This window comes from Notothenia rossii (genome assembly GCF_949606895.1).
Source record: "Notothenia rossii genome assembly, chromosome: 4".
Lineage (NCBI taxonomy): Eukaryota > Metazoa > Chordata > Actinopteri > Perciformes > Nototheniidae > Notothenia > Notothenia rossii.
Genome location: NC_136902.1, coordinates 47806854 through 47828052, shown reverse-complemented (window position 1 = coordinate 47828052; position 21199 = coordinate 47806854).

Below are 21199 nucleotides of genomic sequence, written 5' to 3'. Positions count from 1 at the left end.
GCAGTGACTATAAATCTCGTTTTATTCTTGAATTTGACATGCTCTTTAGTATTATTTTGGCAGTCTTTTGGCATCACCTGCCAAGTACCATCTACAGTACAGTAGCTCCTTAATATTGGAGAGAAGGCAGACACACCCATTGCCGATATATCTAACACTGCAGCTCACATCAAAAGAATATAAATTGATTAATAGCCCGTCAACATGGAGAATAACTGTCCCTTTAAATTAAAGCAACAGTTTATTCAACAGGCAAACGTTTATAAAAGGAGTATGATGGAGGGAATCACGCTGAAAGTAACTCCACTTTATACTACTGCACCTCTCCTGTAGGCGGGCTTTAGGAGTAAAACATTACATGTAACAGGATTAGGATAGATACAAAAAGGTAACTGTATTCCCTTACAGTTACGCTATAAAAAAAGTCAAATCTGCTTTATGGTTTTCACTTTCTTTGGTTAATTTGTTCTGTTTTTAATTCAGCAGATAGTGTGTGAGCTTTATTTATGAAACTAAAATGGAGCATTTCCTGTCAGCTCAGATTAGATTTCTGCTCTAACTGTAGTCTGTGCTCATGGTTTCATTGTTGGTGTATAGCAGAGGCGTCCAAACTGTTCTCACTGAGGGCCACATACGGAAATATATACAAAGGGCTGGGCCTGTCACTAGAGGTGAGGTATATTGCGTGTGTGTGTGTGTGTGGGTGTGTGTGTGTGTGTGTGTGTGTGTGTGTGTGTGTGTGTGTGTGTGTGTGTGTGTGTGTGTGTGTGTGTGTGTGTGTGTGTGTGTGTGTGTGTGTGTGTGTGTGTGTGTGTCTCCTGGGCTACAGTGTGTATCTAAACAAAGGCATGGCTCCTGGAGTCTCCACCCTCTCTTCAGAGCTGCTCTCCCACGCCCAGGCCCTGTCTGAGTCCAATGGCCGAGGTTTAGTGACACGTGCACAGTCACGCGGCTCAGAGAGCATCTGGGCACAGGGCCGGAAGAATGACCACTGTGGCTTGGTGAGGGTTCAGTACTGCCAGGATATCCACGCACACACACACACTACCTTATCTAGAGATCATGCAGCTATATTTGATGAGGTTAGGGAGGATGGAGCTCATGTTGGTGCTGGGAGCGTCGGCCCTCTCTATACCTGTTCAACTGAATAGTGGGCTAAACCAGGTTTAGGCAAATGTTCATATTTTGTCATCTAATTTATGTGCCACATTTTTCTACATCTATTTCCTTGGAAAACTAACTGTTGATAGATCCAAAAAAGGAAAACTCCAAATCAAAATAGAGGGTTTGATTCTTAGTGTAAAGATTCCTTTGCTTTTACTGCCAACAATGCTAAGTTTATGCTTGATATATTGGGAGAAATTAGCAAAACCACAGCAAAATATTTTGATGACATATAGACACATGCATCAATAAAAAACTTAAATAATTTTAGTTAAATGTTATCTTTGAATTTCTGCTTACTTAATCCACAAAATAGACCTAGTTAATCAAAAATGATTTGTCAAATTACCTCAAAAACTAAGAACATTTCTGAGGAACTCCAAACATTGAAGGTATCTAGAACTTTTTTGGCAAACGTAGGTTTACACGACTTCTGTGCTTGCAGTGTGTCTGATAGATGAAGTGCATAACCTTTTATCAGTATGTATACATGTATACACATGCTCCACTCACTCAGACTCCCAGAGTGCACCAATCAGAGCAGCTGGCCTCACTGAGCGGGACAGATTTACACCGTCAACCATTTACAGCTATTACAATGCCTCCCTCTAAAAAATGCAAACACTTCGTCAGATTCATAGGCGGCCATGAATTTAGCCCCCCCCCCACACACATACGTCATGCACCGAGCTGCATAAACATTTATGCAGCAGTATTTTTAAAGGCCATCTGCAGTGTCTTGTAAATCTGCCCGCTGCTTTGATTTCTTATCTATCTGTGTGTGCGTGTGTGTGTGTGTGTGTGTGTGTGTGTGTGTGTGTGTGTGTGTGTGTGTGTGTGCGTGCGTGCGTGCGTGCGTGCGTGCGTGCGTGCGTGCGTGCGTGCGTGCGTGCGTGCGTGTGTGTGTGTGTGTGTGTTGTTTATGTATGCATGGTCACTTCCCTTTGATCTACTCACAGAATTGTATAGATTTAAAGTTCCACCCTTCATATAAATAATTGTCGGCAAAGAAATATACATTTGTACAGAAGTCCCAGGGCGAGCAAGAGACACAACCGGTGCTGTCTATTTTCTATGTCTGATTGGCTTTCGGTTCATGTTTGTTGTGGTAATATTTATTTCTGCCACAAGAGGCTGAACTGTCCTCTACACCAGGTGTTCCCAAACTTTTCAGCCCGCGACCCCCAGAATAACAGTGCCAGAAACTGGCGACCCCCTGTCGACGGGGGGGGGGGATTAATTTCAGTTTCCCTCACAAACACTGCGCTAGTGGATTGTCAAAGGGGGAGCCTCGTTGCGGGGAAATTATACAGATGGCTAGTCCGCCCCTGAAAATGTCTATGCAAACATTATTATTAATAATATATACTATAAAAAACTATTTTTATTTTGTAATCGTCTCGCGACCCCCACTTTGGGAACCCCGGCTCTACAAAGTGTTCTAAATGGGACCTAAGACAGCTATTTATGACAGAAAGACATGTCAGTGAAGTAAATTGCTAAGTAACTTTGCATAAGTTTGTCCATGCATAGCCATTTTTTTCCCATAATTAGTGGAAAGCTGACAAAATGCAGGTTAAATCATAGTTAGGTAGCCGATGTGTCATCACCAGTCATCCATTCTATTGGAGTGCCCTTGAGCGAGACATGAAATCTCTTACCTAATGACAGTTTAGATTTTACTGAAGGGACCTTCTCCATTTAAAAAACATTCCCCTGAAAACCACAGATAATGAAAGTGTTGTTTTAATTGTCCCTTTCCAATTGGATGGTAAATGACATGAATAAGTAAAAACAATGTAAATGTATTGTGTTCCAGAGCCACAGTGACAATGTGTGTGTGATAAGTGCCTCCTCAGGCCTATCGCCTCCTCAACAGATTTGTTAAACGCTGTTTGGGTAACGCAGAGAGCCTCAATGATTTACAAGCCTGTGAGTGTTTTAGTGATGGTTGGTGCAGGTCAAGGTAATGATCATAAATAGAGGCGCTGCAAAGGAGAGGAGGTGAAGGAGGAGGAGCGCGGGGGCAGAAAGAACAAGTGCGAGAGGGGGGGTGGACTTCATAAGTCAAAGGACTGGTTTGTATTCAAACCGTATGGTCAATGGTTTCCTAATGCACAGAACCCTGTGTTGGCGCCCAAGAAGAGTTGGAAGAATTACCAGAGTGTAGGAATACTCTCTTACAAGTAAAAGTCACATTTTTGAGCACATTTTGCAGTAAAAATGTTCCTCAAGTAAAAGTAGAAAAGTATGATCATCAAAATATAGTGAAAGTAGCGACATTAAAAGTAGTCATTGTGCAGATTGGTCCATTTCAGAATAATATATATGATATGTTTTATAATGATTGATCATTAAAGTGTTCTCAAAGCTGGTAAAGGTGCAGCTTGTTTGAATGACTTTGTATACTGCAGGGTAGCTTGTGAATTTACACCAGGTGGAACTAAAGTCTGATTTAACACTTGATTATATTTCACATCATTCATCCACATCTGTGAAGTAACTAAATACATTATTATTTAGTATTCAATACATGTAGTGGAGTAGAAGTACACCATTTACCTCTGAACTGTAGTGGAGAAGAAGTACAAAGTAGGATAACATGGAAATACGTAGTTAAGTAGAGTCCCTAAACATTTTACTAAAGTACAGTACTTGAGTAAATGTACTTACTTACTTCCCCCCTCTGCCCACAAACAGCTGTGACAGTAGGTGGTGGGCTCAATGGCAACTCTGGAATTGTTTACTTTGTGGTAAAAGCATCTGTTAACACTCATATAGCGCCATCTCTTAGTGACATGTTCTGTAGCAGAACACGTTATAACTGAATCTGAAGTCTTTGTATTTAGGCTGTTCACAAGTTCCAATTTAGCCTGTTTATATGTGTTTACTAATTGGAAATGTATGCATACCAAGATGAAAAGTTGCAAATCACAAACTAGTTATTTTGAGATTATTGTTAACTAAATGTTTTTTCCTGTGAAAATAGTAACAAACAATTGAAACTGTATTATCAGTAACAGTCAGCCCAATAGATGTTAGCCAGAAAGGACTGCTACAGCAGGGAGTCATTTTTATTATCAATTCACACGGTTGACGATCAAAAGACCCAATAGAAGACGATGACTCTGACCATTAGCAACTTCAGTAGGCCACAACAATCCACAGTATACACAAACTACTGTCAGTCAGGAGGACGTACCCATACATTATAAGGACAATATCAAAGCTTATTTGAAGGTTTAGACAGTTGCTTGTCTTTTGAATCTGTCCTTCTCCAGTCATTACAATGATTACAATCAGTAAAGACAACATCCTATACAATATAGGTTTAATAAAAAAGGACAAACTTTTGTTCTTCTTATTCTTCAAAATTGAATCAAAGGGGAAATGTCCCAACGTTAACTGTAAGCTAACAAGACAGTGAATGTACAGCCAAGCTAGTGAGGATAGGTACAGCCAGTTGATGCCAGCATTATAGTGTGCTAACATTCCGTTATTAGCACTACAAAAAATTACAATGATATGTTATATTATATATTTACATTATAATATTTAACTGGTGTGTGGTCAAAAGATAATGCATTGACAAATCTGACATTTTGAGCTGAATGTTTTGCCAGGTGAGAAGTCAGATAATCACTACGGTCTCTGAACTTTAACTCCTGCACCATGCATGTTTGATTTGTCCAAATCCTGGATGTTGAAATATATCAGAGTGTGTGTGACCTAGAGGCAAAATCAACCTCTGGGGACCTTGAATATCTGTACCAATTAGAGTCAAGGTCAACCCAATGGGGACACTGGTGAAAAGTTCAGTAGATCACCAAAGTAATGTGTGGACATGACATAGTAAACCAGTAGAACATGAGATATTTCAGTGCTTTTTTTCATTTGTCATAATGGTATGTTGTTGGCTATAGTTGTATTGTGGCCAAAAGGCAAATCATGCAAACACTTTTTCACTGAAACATGCAGAGGACTTTCTTAAATGTATCCATTACAGTAAAGACAGAGTGACTACATGAACAGATTTAGCTAAATGCATCACGCCAGACAGGCAAACACACACACACACACTCTTACACCCACATTCACACATACTCAGACTTAGCTATGGTCTGTGTTATTGTACCCAGAAGCCCTTGAGACAGACTCACCCTGTAGAATACATACACATTCTGATTGTGCACCAGCAGCTTTCTGTTTGCTCATGTTACTCATGTTCCTCTCGTATTGGCTGCTTTGAACAGATGACCAGCCGAACTGAACTGAACTTCCCCTCTATCGTTTATGACTGCACAACCTAAAACTGGAAGGAAGAATCTGTGCACGAGGAGTAACACTTTCAACTGCTAGGTGTCTTGACATTTCTTTAGAAGTTATGCATATAATATTTACAGTTTTTACATCATTTTATCAGACTTCAAGTATGTTCAGCTTGCCTTCCAGGAAGTGAACAGTTTCTGCAGAAGAGGAAAAAGGACAGTGATGAATTACACACTCCTCTCATGTTCGCCTGCTCTCCCAAACCTCCCCCCTGCTGAGATCATTCATTACAAACACTGCTTTTGTGGAGTATGGGAAACTTTTGCGTCTTATAAACAAAAAAAGACCTCATAAATGTTCTGCCCTCACTAGAATCATGTTGATCCTCCCTCTGCTTAAAGGCGCGACTGGGCCCTCGTGTGGATGCACATAACATTACACTGATGTGTGAGGAATCAACTTGAGCAAACTATATATAGAAAGTGACAAAAATAAGAAATGGTGAGTGTATTACACCAATCTTAGCACCGTTCATGGCTTCCCTAACTACATTAGATCAGACTTTGGGATACCACTATGGTAGCGTAGCATTTATACATTACATTAATGCACACTTTACGAGCAGTACCTTGTTTTTATTTATTTTAAGCATTGTGAGTCCTGCAAACCCTCCGAATATGTTGCACATTCACAAAGCTCTTTTAATATGTACAGCTTTCCATTTTTCGTAAGAATTCTGCACATATTTTATTTTGTTATTCCGAGTATTTTTTTCATATTATACTCTACGTAATTTGTGGGTATATCTATAATTCATGTAAATATTTCTATATATTTTAATGTTATAATAAAATGTATAATTGTATTTTTGTTGTTTTTTTTCTTACAATTTATCTTCTTTTACTTTGTTTATGTATGCACCGTATACACCAAGGCAAATTCCTCGTATGTGTAAACCTGTTTTTGATTCTGATTCACTAAAGACTCCGAGGTATCCAAGGGGAAATCCCCTTCTAGGCAGTCTGAGTCATCCTGCAGGCTGCATGAACTCCTTTTAGTTGTTATTATTATTATTAGGGTCTGAGACCAGGGGGGTATACTACGAAGCAGGATTTTCGCTTAGCCGGCTAACTTCAGGAAAAACTCCGGCTTTCCGGTCTTACGAAGCAGGTTCTCTTTTTAGCTGGCTAGATCTCCATGGTAACTTATGCTGAGCGGCTAACCTGCCCCGGAGCAGGTTAGGTTGCAGGCTAAGAGATCAACTCAGTGAAAGTACTGCCTGCTGACCAATCAGAGCTCCGTCTGCGGAGTTTAAAGCGATCAAGTCACATTACAGGAGAAAGGAAATACAGAAAAACTGTCGTTGCAGGAAAGACGGCCGGCAAAAATCAACTGACTGTGAACGTGAACATTAATAGAATATCACCTCCCATCTTCAGAGCAGTCTGACTATTATAACATTAGTGTTAAGAAAGCTTACTTAAATATCTGCCACAACATAAGTAACCGGATCAAAGTAACAGTACAGTCCGCGGCATATCACATCATAATGTATCATATATTTCCTTATCTGAGTCAGCTGAGCCGTTTCTGGCCGTGCAACACTCACAGTGTCACATGCTGTATGCAGAAGTATTATTTTAAGCAACACATTAAGTTGACGAAACACTCGAGTCAAATGTAATTAAAGTCAGATCGTGTCTTAGACGGGGCAGTGATACCTGTTAATGTACGCATTCAAACACTTTTACCAGCTCTATTCACCTTGCAGGTGCAACTAGGCTATGTGTCTTTTATCCTAGATAAAGTGTTTAGGTCATGGATGTTTAAAGTTTAACTTCTTTATATGTCTAATACAGTGTTTCTCAAACTTTTTCTTACCAAGGATCAACCAATAAAAAAACACTCGCGGACCACCTAACTCCACAAGTATCCAAAAACACATCGTTTTTTTAGAACAGATTACAAATCGCCTAAAAATGGTACAAACAGGTGGCAACATGTGTGACGAAGGTGTTGCGCTGGGCTGTATCATGCAATCAAAACTTAAGCTGACTCCATTGCAGAGATATTCCCGCGAGAGTGTGGAAAACTTTAATTAATTAATTAATTTCAAATGTGAAATGTTACCAATATACTCACGGACCACTAGGGGGCGATCACGGAGACCACACTTTGAGAAGCACTGTTCTAATATTATAGTATTTTCATTCAGGAAGAATGACGCTGCGCTGTCAGTATGCTTCTCCATGTTTGTGATTGGTCGAATGCTCCAAATACCACCCCTTTCATGTGAACGCACACCTAACTAGATAGGACACGGCTAGCTTGAGCGATCCACTTGATAACCCGCGTCGTAGTACAGTTTAGCGAGAGCGCGTATGTTTTGGATTAGGCCAACCGGCTAACTCAAACATATCCAGGTTAGGTTGAACCAGCTTCGTAGTACAGGCCTCAGAGGTCGGCGAAGACCCTATTGAAACAAAAAAGCCTCTTGGAGGGGTAAAAAACCGACGTACAGGAAGTTGGCCATTTTGAATTTGGCATCGGAAAAACGCGATTTATCGCGTTTTTCGTCCTCCGCGCAAAATCTATCTTCTCCTAGGGACTTTATCCGTACAGATGTAGCACTTAATTTCAGACTCCAGCTTACAGCTTCCTGCCTAGGACCTGCCTAAAACCAGTATAGAGGAATGTTAAGCCCTCCCACTATTTTCCAAGAGGGCGTTGCCAGATTTTCAATTTCAGGTTTTAACCAGGAGATGGCGCTTCATTCACAAATACAGAAAGACAAGTTTCATGGACTTTCAGTGGTGTTTTGAAGAGCATTTGAACACATCAATATTTTAGATCAACTAAATTATATCTAATCTTGTAATTCAATAATATATAGTCTTTATATATTAAATAATCATAATAATAATGTAAATGTTTACATTACACTTCTTTATCTGTTATGCTCATACTTTCACCTTTACAATCGTTTGCTTTAATATGCAGTATATTTTTTGTATATTTTTGTGTTTGCTTCCTCCTGCTCCCTTTCGGACACGTACTGTATGATTTATTATTATTATTATTAATATGAAGATATTATTAAGATAAGATAAGATGTTACTTTATTGATTGAACATTTTAGTTTAGAATGTGCTGTCCCACGGTAATTCATAAGGCTCACAGGTCACATTCCGACCATTATTTAAAACAATAGGTGCTTTCACACCGTCTACAGCTTGATTTGTATAGAGGGACCTCTGTGGCTGAATGGCCAGCGATTAGGTGTGGCGCATTTATCATAGGTGATCAGAGCTAACTGCCTGCCGTCAGATTTCATTTAAAAAACAGATCTGATTTTAAGACTATTTCTGCGCTCATAAAGATTGATAAGAATAAGAATAATGCGTATTGAACTGGTTTCATTAATTAGTGAGTTTATTTAACACTAGAACAGCCAATCGGGTCAATTTGTGTGATGTGTGTTGTGTTTGTGCAATGTAACTTTTTTTCAATAAAATATTAAAGTCTCCCAGTCCGTGACTTTTCCTGAAAGTGTGTTATGTAGCACCCTATGTTGTTAAAAATTGCATTCTAATAGCGGGATTTAACGGGTTTAGGTAGGCCTATACAAAAACCTCTGGCGGTTCTAGTGTTAAGGTAATTAGGTACAGTAGAAGCCCTTTTTTATCAGTGACGAATTTAGCAGTTGAACATAAAAGTCAACTAACTGAGGGTCACTTGCAATGACAGTGTTGTGTCTAACTGTAAGATTGTCACTCAGAGTAACCTACAGTTAACTTGGCTGCTGGAGAAGAAAGATCAGGGGGGAGGGGGGGAGAGAGCTGTGGTTGATGGGCCATTAGTTGTGTAAATACACAGCTGAGAGCTGCCGTTTCATTCAGACTGTTTAAAAAACGGTTACAACGGACTATTTTTCAAGATCAAGATCCCTCCGCTACGCTTTGGGATCCTGATCTGCCGACGAGGCTCCATTAAAATATAAATCATTTTAGTGACTTACTGAGTTTAGCCACGTTAATAACGTTTTAATGAAGTTGAATACAGTATATTCATATTTGTCAGTGATTTCATGTCAATTGTGTGGGTGTGTGGTGTGTGTGTGTGTGTGTGTGTGTGTGTGTGTGTGTGTGTGTGTGTGTGTGTGTGTGTGTGTGTGTGTGTGTGTGTGTGTGTGTGTGTGTGTGTGTGTGTGTGTGTGTGTGTGTGTGTGTGTGTGTGTGTGTGTGTGTGTATGTGTGTAGAGGTGTGTGTGGTTAAAACACTTTCATGAAGTGAAGGAGGTTTTCCTTCTATAAAACAGCTGTGGGCAGCAGTGAGTGTCACGGACATGAATTCATAGATCAAGGCAGACTGGTGCACACACTCTCCTGTCCTGCCAGGCGACACGCCCGTTCTAAGCCGTGTCCCTCATTCCTCACATCCCAAGCTGCATCCCCACAAAGTGTATTATGTTGTTACATCGTTTCAGATGTTATGTGCAAACTTGTCACCTTTCGGCGAAATTCGCCGTTTGGAATCCAAAATAGGTCGTTTGTGTGATTCATGTAGATCTGCAATAAAAATATGTTTGGGGTACGGGGGGGTCTGGGACCCGGAGTAATCTGCAGCCGTGAGCTGTTATGTGCCATCATGACACGCATGGTGTTCTTTTTTTATATATTATAATGAAGTGCGAGCTGTGTGCTCGAGTCTTCCTGCCTGTCGGCTCTGCTCTCATGGATGTATAATAAGGCTCTGCTGCTCCGAGATGATGGTCTAGCTTCAGCAGCTACATTACCTACGGGTGCGTTCGTTAATATTAACTTTGCGTCCGGAGTCACTGTGGCACAGACTGGACCGCTGGTGAACAGCTGTTAGAACGGGCCGTTCAGGTGTTCAGAGCAGAGCTCCCTGTCGGAGCGGCAGAGCATGATGTGAACTGAAAGGTTTTTCTGTGGCAATATTATTTAAGGAATCGTTGAGCTAGCTAGCTAGCATACATTGTCACTATCTGCTAACGTTAGCTTTAGCCTAGTTTTTTTCATAGGCTATAAACAGAGGTGGTATAAGTATATATATTATATATATATATATATATATATTGTACTTGCGTAAAAGTAAAAGCACTCAGATATTGTACTAGAATAAAAGTAGAAGTACTCAGATCTTGTACTTAAGTAAAAGTAGAAGTACTCAGATCTTGTAAAAGTAGAAGTACTCAGATCTTGTACTTAAGTAAAAGTAATAGTACTAGAGTGTAGGAATACTCTGTTACAGTAAAAGTCCTGCATTCAAAATGTTCCTCAAGTAAAAGTAGAAAAGTATCATCAAAATAAGTAGCGACAGTAAAAGTAGTCATTGTGCAGATTGGTCCATTTCAGAATAATAGATATGATATGTTTTATAATGATTGATCATGAAAGTGTTCTCAAAGCTGGTAAAGGTGCAGCTAGTTTGAATGACTTTGTATACTAAAGGGTAGCTTGTGGATTTACTCCAGGTGGAACTAAAGTCTGATTTAACACTTGATTATATTTCACATCATTCATCCACATCTGTAAAGTAACTAAAGGTATTAAATACATGTAGGGGAGTAGAAGTACACCATGTACCTCTGAACTGTAGTGGAGTAGAAGAACAAAGTAGCAAAACATTGAAATTCTTAAATAAAGTGCAAGTATCTCAAAATTGTGCCCAAGTATAGTACTTGTTGAGTTTATGAACTTAGTTACTTTACACCATGTGGCTATAAAGATAGAAAGACTAAGCCTTGCACAGAGGCATGAAAATACATTTTCAAAATGCTCAACAGTGCTGCCAAAATTATAAACTGACTGCTACACAATTAAAACAAATGCTTTTATATATTTCTATTAGATGTGACTCTTTGGCGTTTCTGTTATTATTAACACTGCTGCTTTAGTTGTTCTGACTGCTAAAACCCTCTGTTATTCCTCATTTTAAAGCCGATATTCCGTGGGGTGGGGGAGCCGGGGCCTCGGATCCTTGTCATCTTTTTCATACAGATGAGTTTGCATCCCAAAGCCTCAGTCACCTTAATTCATGTAATAAAAACATCTCAGGTCAGTAACACTCAAAGCTAAATGTGCAATGCCATGTTCAGCTATGTTACTATTTATAATGTTATTGTTGTTACATCAGAAGATGTACATATTGAAATGATTTCTTAACTTACAGTAGGCTATTTTTTACAATGTGTGTTGGAAGGATTTATTAAATTACAATGAATATTGTCATTGTTGAAGGTTTTTAGAGAAGGGTGAACTATAAGCCTGAATTACATAACATTTTATACCTAAAAACATAAAAGCCACAATAAATAAATCACAATTATTGTAGTTATTTTTACCTCCCGTATTGCTTTCAACCCACCAGCTTTTACGGTGTTGTTACGTCACTAACTGTAAGCTTGTCACATACAGTCTATGGTCACTCAGAGGAACCTACAGTTAATTTAGCTGCTGGAGAAGAAAGATCAGGGGGGCAGGGGGAGAGAGCTGCCGTTTCATTCACACTGTTTAAAAAACGGTAACAACGGACTATTTTTCTTAGCGGATGCATGTCAATTTAAATCAATACAACTATTTTTTAAATCAATAAAAACATTTTCTAAATCCATTAGAGCATTTAAATTAATATTGGGAGTCATGTCGTTACTTTGTTGAGAATGTTCCTTATGGGGAAAATAACACCCGTCATCCAGATCAGGATCCCTCCGCTACGCTTTGGGATCCTGATCTGCCGACGAGGCTCCATTAAAATATAAACATTTTTAGTGAATTACTGAGTTTAGGCACGTTAATAACGTTTTAATGAAGTTGAATACAGTATATTCATATGTGTCAGTGATTTTATGTCAATTCGGCGAACATAAACATAAATGATCGTGGTGAAGATGATGATTAAATTAGGATTACAAATCGAGAGCCGGGCATTTCCTCCCGTTCGTTTTTTTCGACAAACAACATTATTTTGTTAAATAACAACATGGTGATGTTTTGTAAATGATTACATGTCTCTTATTTAGCACAGAATATGATATCCGTGACATATGGATCTTAACAAAGTTCCGCTGTACATCCAGCGTACTGTATCTGACTTTATTTCACATGAGCTCCAGTGTGGAACCCCACTGCACCCCCTGGTGGATCAATGATCCATTGCAGCTGGCTTCATTATAATTACATTTATCTATCACGGGGGCGGTCTCAAGTCAAGCTGGAGGTTTTCCCTTGAGCGAGGGCAGATCACGTACCAATCACGGCCCTCGCGTTTCAAACTGTCTGAAATGAATCGCTACATCTGTACGACTCGAAATTCGTTGGGTAGCTTCTCGAGACATGGGCAATTTAAAGTTATCACAGACCTTTTTTTCTTTCGCACGGCGTAGCCATGATTTCGCGCCAAAGTTCGCGTTTGCTCGATGCTAGGCGATCCCTCGCCATGGAATACGATGATGTAATAACTCAAACTGACATACTCAGAACGCCACCAAACTTCACATGATGGTTAACACTGCGGCCCTGAACAGCTCTAGGTCAAATCTGATGTTACTTAATGTGGCGTTACCATCGCAATGGATATTTCGCCATTAAAATACGATGTTGTTATAATTCAATGGAAAATCGTCCAAACAGCACCAGAATTGCACCCGGACGAGAGATCTCTCTCTCCCGTCTGTGTGCGAGGGGGCGGGGCAGTTTGATAGGTCTCCTGACTGTGTTACAGACTGTCATCCTGGTTAGTGGTTACTCTGGCTTCTGTCTTCTGTCTTCAGGACAGAGTGTTGGATTTTTTTGTTAGTTGGATGGGACTTGATTGGATTCAATATTAGAGTAACTTTCTCGTTTGTGTGTTTTTTTTAAATATATTTGGCCTTTTTTCTGTGTTTGACTTATTTCCTAAAATAAAAAGGTTGATGAATTAACATCTAGATTTGTATGATGTTTTATTTATGTTAAAGGTGACTTTGAATGATTTTAATTAATGAATATGTAGAAAAACTAATATTTTAAATTCGGGACGGTCCACATTAATTTCGGGACGACTTAGAATGTATTTCGGGACGGTTCCGGAGGATGGTGAAAAAAATTAGTCGAGAGCCCTGGAGACAGGGTTCTTAAAAAGTCTGAAAAAGATTTACATTTGATAATCTGAATTTAAGGCCTTAAAAAGGGTCTTAAATATGACCAAAAAAATAATAAAGGTCTTAAATATGATTTAGAAGGTCTTAAAAATGATGGGATTTGAAAGGTACTTCTGTATTTCGATCAAGTCTAAAATGTGTTTTGGGGGAAATGTCCGGGCTGCAAAGTAACCAGTACGGTAATAGCCTTTTAGTTCCCCCCAACAATTTTTATTGAAATAAATCAACATGGAACCAGTAATCACTAACTTTGTTTCCCCTGGCCCCTTATCGGAGAACACCCAGCTAGTAACCTAGCAACCAAGCTTCAGCTAGCGGCAGTCAGAAACTCATGTCTCTTCGAATCTACTTACAAATAAATATGGGGAAGTATAAGTTCAACCTTATTTGGTTGAAAAACACTGAATTTAGTGTTTGGTTGAAACCAGTGGAGGGGAACGTGTTTGAAGCCCGCTGCACCTTTTGCAAAAATAAATTAGCGTTTGTTTTGCTAATTTAGCGTTAGCTAGTGCAGCAGCCCGCAACATTGTAGCAGGCAGCAGAGCTCTGAATATAGCTCTTGTTACTCACTCTCTCTCACACACACACACACACACACACACACACACACACACACACACACACACACACACACACACACACACACACACACACACACACACACACACACACACACACACACACACACACACACACACACACACACACACACACACACACACAAGGGCTGCTCGATTTTGGCAAAAATCATAATCACGATTATTTTGGTCAATAATTGATATCACGATTATTAAATACGATTATTCATTGACTTTGAAAACATCCATTTATTGAACTTTAAAACCAATAATAATTTGAACAGTATATTTCAAACTGTTGTTGGAGCACCACCCAATTGAGTGGTTGGAAGGTTCACCTCAGCTCCGCGCCGTCCGTTGATGAGTAGTCTGCCACAAGAAAAAGGACTCGAACACCAGGGCTCGACATTAAGGACTGCCCGATGGCCCGGGGCCATCTAGTATTTAGCTCGGGCAATGAAGCCTCACCTGCTGGTTGCCCGATCGGGCAATCTATTATGCCAGTATCATGCAGCTCGCGGATCCAGTAATGAGTGACCCGACAGTAAAACCAAACATATCTATAACTAGTGTTTGAGAGGTAATTAAAATAGCTACGTGTGATATTCTAACCTGAAGTGTGTGTTTTGTCCACTCACCGCTGCATGTGATCATGCAGAGCTGCGTGTCGACTCGTCAGCTGCAGCTGATCTCTCTCTCCCGTCAGATTAGACTTCACTCGCGTTTATGTCCATATCGATCAGATCCAGCTAGTTCTAGCTAATGATAGGACTACCTGCTTATTAAAACACACCGTCCTAAATAATAAGTGTTGCTATGCAACTGGGTGAGGCCACAAAGTATAGCACGGCATTATGCATTTGTTTACATGCCCACCGGAACCTAGAGGCATTACCAACAGATCAACGCACAATCAACCCATACAGGACATCTCTTTCTCCACATTACATGTTAGACCTTCAAATGGACTATTCTTGTCTGTCACATACTCTTCTTGTCTGTCACATAAGTGGCGCAACTGAAGCGGTATTGCGCTAAAGGGAAATTATTTTGACTGAAGAGATTTAGATTTGCCGGCTAACGGGAACTCTGCCGTCGCCATTTTGTGTGCTTCGCGGATGCGCTCGGCCCCTCTCGACTGCTGCTCGGGTCTGCTCGGTCAGCTTCCGGATGAGGAGGCATTCGTTCAACTTACAGTAGATAACATTACAAACATTTTTAACAGGGGCCATAATACTGTAAATAATGTTTGTTTTGGCATTTACAACTGAATGTAATGTTTTCAACTTTTTTACATCTGGGAAGGCATTTGCCTTCACCAGATGGAAAGTATCTTGACCAAAAACGTAAGTATTTCTTATAGCTATGCAGGGCATGCAAGCGAAAGAACAAACAAACAAGTGAAATGAAGAATAACATTTAGTTATATTATTATTTTAATTGTACAATATAATATTGTCGTGGTTCATCTTATAATTCAGTCTAGAGAATGCACCAGACGGCATCTGGTGCACCTGCAAAAATCTAAATTTTCTAGGGGGAGGCCCCCCAAACCATTCGTGCCATTTCGTCCGCGCGCATTTTTAAGGGCAAATCTCTATTGGGCCCAGGGCCATCTGTAAATTAGCTTAGATGGCCCACAGCAACAACAATACAAAATACACAGTATTCTGGGCTCAATTCTACCACCGTGTGATAATGCGTATCACGACAGCCAGTCAGAAGGAGCGCCGAGCATAAGAATATCATAATATTTATACACACAAGTGGGGAGGAGTTGTGCCGGTTGCTCCTCCCTACAGGTCATCTATTGGGAGATACAAAAACGATGGCCTGTCGCAGAGAATCAGCGCGAGCCAGCCGAGGCGACCCGGAAACAAGAGTCTCTTAAGTTTGAGGTTAAGCAGACACATTTGGTGTCCGGTACGGCCCCCTGCCCCATCAGTTTAATACACACGCAGTTTCACATACTTTTAGCATCTTTAAGATATGTTTAAGATATAGCTGTTCATAGTTGGCTAATACAAGTAATATATATAAGTTACTTTAGATCTCACACACACACACACACACACACACACACACACACACACACACACACACACACGCCTGTGTCCTTATAGGGATGTTTCACTATATCGTTGCACATAACAGGTATAGTTGATCAATGATTAGTTAACTAACAAACGTTAACTGTTCTTATACCCTAAGGCCTTCTCTGAACTTCCTCCAACCTGAAATTCAGCTCACTTAGAATGAATACATCTATTGATAACTCAGAAGGACCATTGTCTCTCTAACTGTGTGTGACCCAATCGTCTCATGGCCTCTTTAGGAGTCTTGCAAGATATGAATTATACAATTAATAAACTATATATACGTCTGCACATGAGCGCACATTTCCAACACACCAACATCCTTATAGTTTCTTAGCTAATGCATGCTGGATATGAACCACTAACTAACAAGACTTTAACTGTATTATATCTGAGGAAGACCTCTCTTGGAGTTCCTCTGACCTTTACCAATTTACTTAACATGGGTACATCTGCTGTTAATTGCAAAGACCATTGATAATTAGCAAAGAGACTCATGGGCCTCTTCTAATATCTGGAAACTGTAATTAAATTATATTTATATTGAGAAGGTCCAAGACTTGACATAACATTTCCTCCTTTTATTAATTTAAGTTTCCAGATCATACAAAAAACTCTTGCAGATAACCTACTGAGTTCCGCCCTTGAAAGCCCAAAATGACTTTCTGAAAAATACTTATCAACGGGTAATCATTTTACTCAAGGCAGAAATCACAGGTTGTACTGTACCTTACTCACAAATAGCCAAAAAAACAACTTTTGATTATAGCACAAAAGTGGAAAAAAAGACAATTTGCGCTAATCTACTTCTACTTAAAATGGGACATCATTTTAGGAATATATATAAAAAACCTCTCTATAATTAAGAGGAAAAAATGGACTCGTCCATTTAAGTTTAACACACATCCTATATATCAGGTGACATTAAAATGAATATACCAGAAATACGCTGTATTAAACTTTCTGCTATAACACGTTACTTTACTGTTGATTACCCTGAACGTATAATTCAACTGAAAAACCAATACAAAAATAAATTAAATAAATGATACATTTAAATAAATAATATCAAAATAATAAATACCAATAAACAAGATCAACAAATATTTTGGAGCGCACTTCCACAAGCTACTAAACATATTTGTTGATAACGATGTGATGTGAGATGCGAGACAAGGCTGGAGAATTGCACAGGGGAAAATAATGTATGTATGCCACAATTTGAGATGGGGATTTTGTTAAACTAATATGTTTGCGCTGTGGACCAACACTATACATTGACGGGGTAGCACTAAAGATAACAACATTAAACAGTTACACAACATAACAGAAATAATATCGATAGCAGCGTCCCTAGCAACCACCTTGGTAACAATGAAAACGTTGTATGGACACAATTTCCTGAAGTAATCTTCGAAATAACTAGCAAAATAAAGATCAATGTACATCCACTGCACACATAATCTGAAATAACAACTCATATTTCTCGCATCAAATGACATCAAAACGCATTTTAATGGCCAAACTAACTTTAAAATAGGTATTTTCCACCGAGAATAAAAAGAAGTTCGGCCATGTTTTGTTTTTCTGCTGGGAGAAATTTGAAGATCACGTGACATAGACGCCAGCCATTGGAATGAATGGAATGCAGTTGGAGGTCAACCAATCACAGAGCTTGAGAACTAATCACGGGGCTTGTCAAACAGAGCACATGGTGTAGTCCTAAACGATAGCTGGGGATTCTGGGTAGTGTAGTGTCTTCTTCCATCCTTTACTCCGAAAAAATATTTGTTTCTCCGAATCGAAGGGGAAAAATACAAAAGCGTTACACACAATTTAAACCAATCAATGTTGTGTAATTAATAAGGATAATCTGGTGTTTTTTAGTTGAGGAGTAGTGCAGATATCACTGTAAAATAAATCGACAGTAAGGGGAATACTTACTTCCGGGTGTACAATTCTCCGTTATCCAATGGGAATGGACGCTCACATTGCCTTTAAGGGCAGCCGACACAAACGAATGCCGTGCTTCCATGAGCGTCAAATCCCGCCGCAGATGGGAATACATTGCAATCAGTTGAAAGCTATTTGCGTCCCTTTATGAAGCTGAAGGAGCCTAGGAGCGTCACAACTGCACGCCTCGGGGACCCTGACCAAACGTCGCTCCTGGAGTGAGAGTGTGTTGTATTCTCACAGAGGGTTACATGCAGGAGAACATGAAGGGGTGGTGCCCCTCACTTAAAATGAGATATTCCCTTACGCACTACTCTATAAATCAGTAAAGTCACATAAACATAAATAAATAAATACTGATTCTTGAAACTGTAGTAAAAACCCTACAACTTCTTCATCCAAGCTATCAATCAGTGTTACGTTATTCAGTTTGCAGCTCATGCTTTAAAACAGATACTTCAGAACGATTAAAAAATGTGTTTATGAGAAAATGTAATCTGACTTCATATATTACATAATTGTTTGACTAAAAACTATACTTCAACTAACAATAAATGAAGTTCCCCTTTAAACACAGCCCCAGTCTTCTGACGGGGTCTATCTATGTACTGGCTGGTAAATGTTGTGCCAGTCTCTGTCGCCCTGTGACTGTTCTCCCGCTACCAGTCGCTCTCTAGTTCTGCTGGGTTCTTGTTGACTTCTTCACTGGTTTGAGACAAGCGATTCTATCGAAACACCTCCCTTTGTAGCCAGATTTCACCACAGCAGGATCGAGTTTCTGTTTTCAGGTCTCAACAGCTTCAAGTCAGGTGTATCGTCACCCCTTGAACTGCAGTCGGTGTAAACAGGAGGACTTGGTAAGGATCCTCCGTCTTAGGCGAGTACTAGGTTTCCGTCTTCATATTTTGGGTGGAAACCCATCGTCTTGACCTCACTAGGTGTGTGGACACAATAGTTTTCTGTGTGGGGGGACAACATCACTCGTAATGTGTTTTCCTTCTCATAATTACAAAAATGTTTTACTATGTTTTAATATTCTACTAATCTGTGGAGGCTTTATATGTTAAGGCAATATGGTACTCCCTATCCTTTAAATAACATTCAACCTCTCCCTCCTGTGGTGACAGATATGGCTCAATGTAGCTGGATTACAAAATACCCTTCTGGCCTGAAGATGCATCACCTGGTGGTCTGGCCCTCTAAGTTTCCTCATTGTTGTGGTTGATACCAGGGGCCTCATGTATAACGCCGTGCGTAGGATTCACATGGGAAGGTTGCTTACGTAGTAGAAATCCGAAAAATAGGTACATACATTTTCCGATTCACCGAACATTGCGTACTGGCGAGGAAAGTGCGTACGGTACTTCCTACGCCGGTTTCCCTTTATAAATCCCAATCGATTCGAAATGCGGTGCAGCTTCTGTGGGCTTCACGTAACGCCCATATTTGCCTATAAATAGAAAAGAAACGCCCATTCATTCATTCATTTTGATTGATTGCATGAAGAAGATCGCAGGAAATGACGACAGAACAGCTAAAAAAAACATCTCACATCGTGTCAGATTTTGGTTATTTTGGGGAGGTTGAGATAAATCATATTATTTGGTGGATGCAGTTTGAACCAGAGTAGCAGCATGGAGGTCGGATCGTCACCAAATTAAATAAATAAGTGGTCCGAAAAAGGTTAATGACAAAAATAATACACATCCTAACCTTCCTCAGGCAGTGTGTTTGTACCGGGGACAGGAGACAACCCCTTGATGAGAAACTGTAAGAAATGATCGGGGAATCCCTCCGGAGTGGAGTCATGACGACTGGATCTGAATTATTTTTTGTATTTGGTGGTTTGTGTTCCAGCTGTCGATCAGCAACTCTATATCCATAATCCACCAGTTAAAGGAAATACAACTAATGTGTTGTGTTATATTAGCTGTTGTGGTGACCACCTATTAATACACTGGGTTAATAATTCACATGGAACTACAGTTGGGGGTATTGTTTCCACACGGACATGTACTGTATGTGTTTTACTATATACAGTATATTGTGTGCCCTCCTGGCTTCTCTCTCTTCTTCCCGGACTGCAACCGGACAACATGACCTTAGCTGCTCTCAAATAAAGTACCCTTTTGCACCTTCATTGCACCGCTTCTGACTCCCTATCTCTCGGCACTACACTGGTGACCCTGACAACGTCTCGAAAAGTTTCCAGGACGGACCCGAACACGGCAAAATAAGGTTTTTTTGGAATCGTCCGTGGCTGCCACCGGCACGCGGACTGAGGCGGCTTGATGCGCGCCCCGCAGAATGGCTGGGGACCAGGGCGGCTGGTACAGTAGGCTAGGGAAGGCTAAGCCTTCCCAAATATTTGTGTCACTGCATCCTGCATTTTTAAAATTAAAAATGTAATGTAGGCCTATAATGTTTGTGTCTTTGACATTAGCGCTGCTATGCAGCCATCTGTGCCCTGTACTATGAAGCCAGTTCAACATACCCTGGATATGTTTGAGTTATCTTAACTAACCCTAACAAACGAGATCTCGCTAAGCGGTCCTACGACGCTGGTTATCAACTCCGTAAATCAAGCCAGGGTTTCTCTCTCCAGCTGAGAGCGCCTTCACGTGAAAGGGGCAGGGTTAGCTACATTTGACCAATCACAAACAGGGACAAGTGTACTGACAGCGCAGCGTCATACTTCATTAATGAAAAGTAAACTAATATTAGACAAATATGAACTTTAAACATCCATGACTTAAACATATAATCCAGGATACAAGCCACATAGTTGCACCTTCAAGGAGAATACAGAACAACTGGTTAAAAAATAAATAAACTACAGAGTGTTTGAAAGCTTACAATAGTTTTATAATACTGCCCCATCTAAGACACGAGTTGATCTGACTTTAATTACATTTGAGTTGAGTGTTTCGTCAACTTAACGTGTTGCTTGAAATAATACTTCTGCATACAGTATA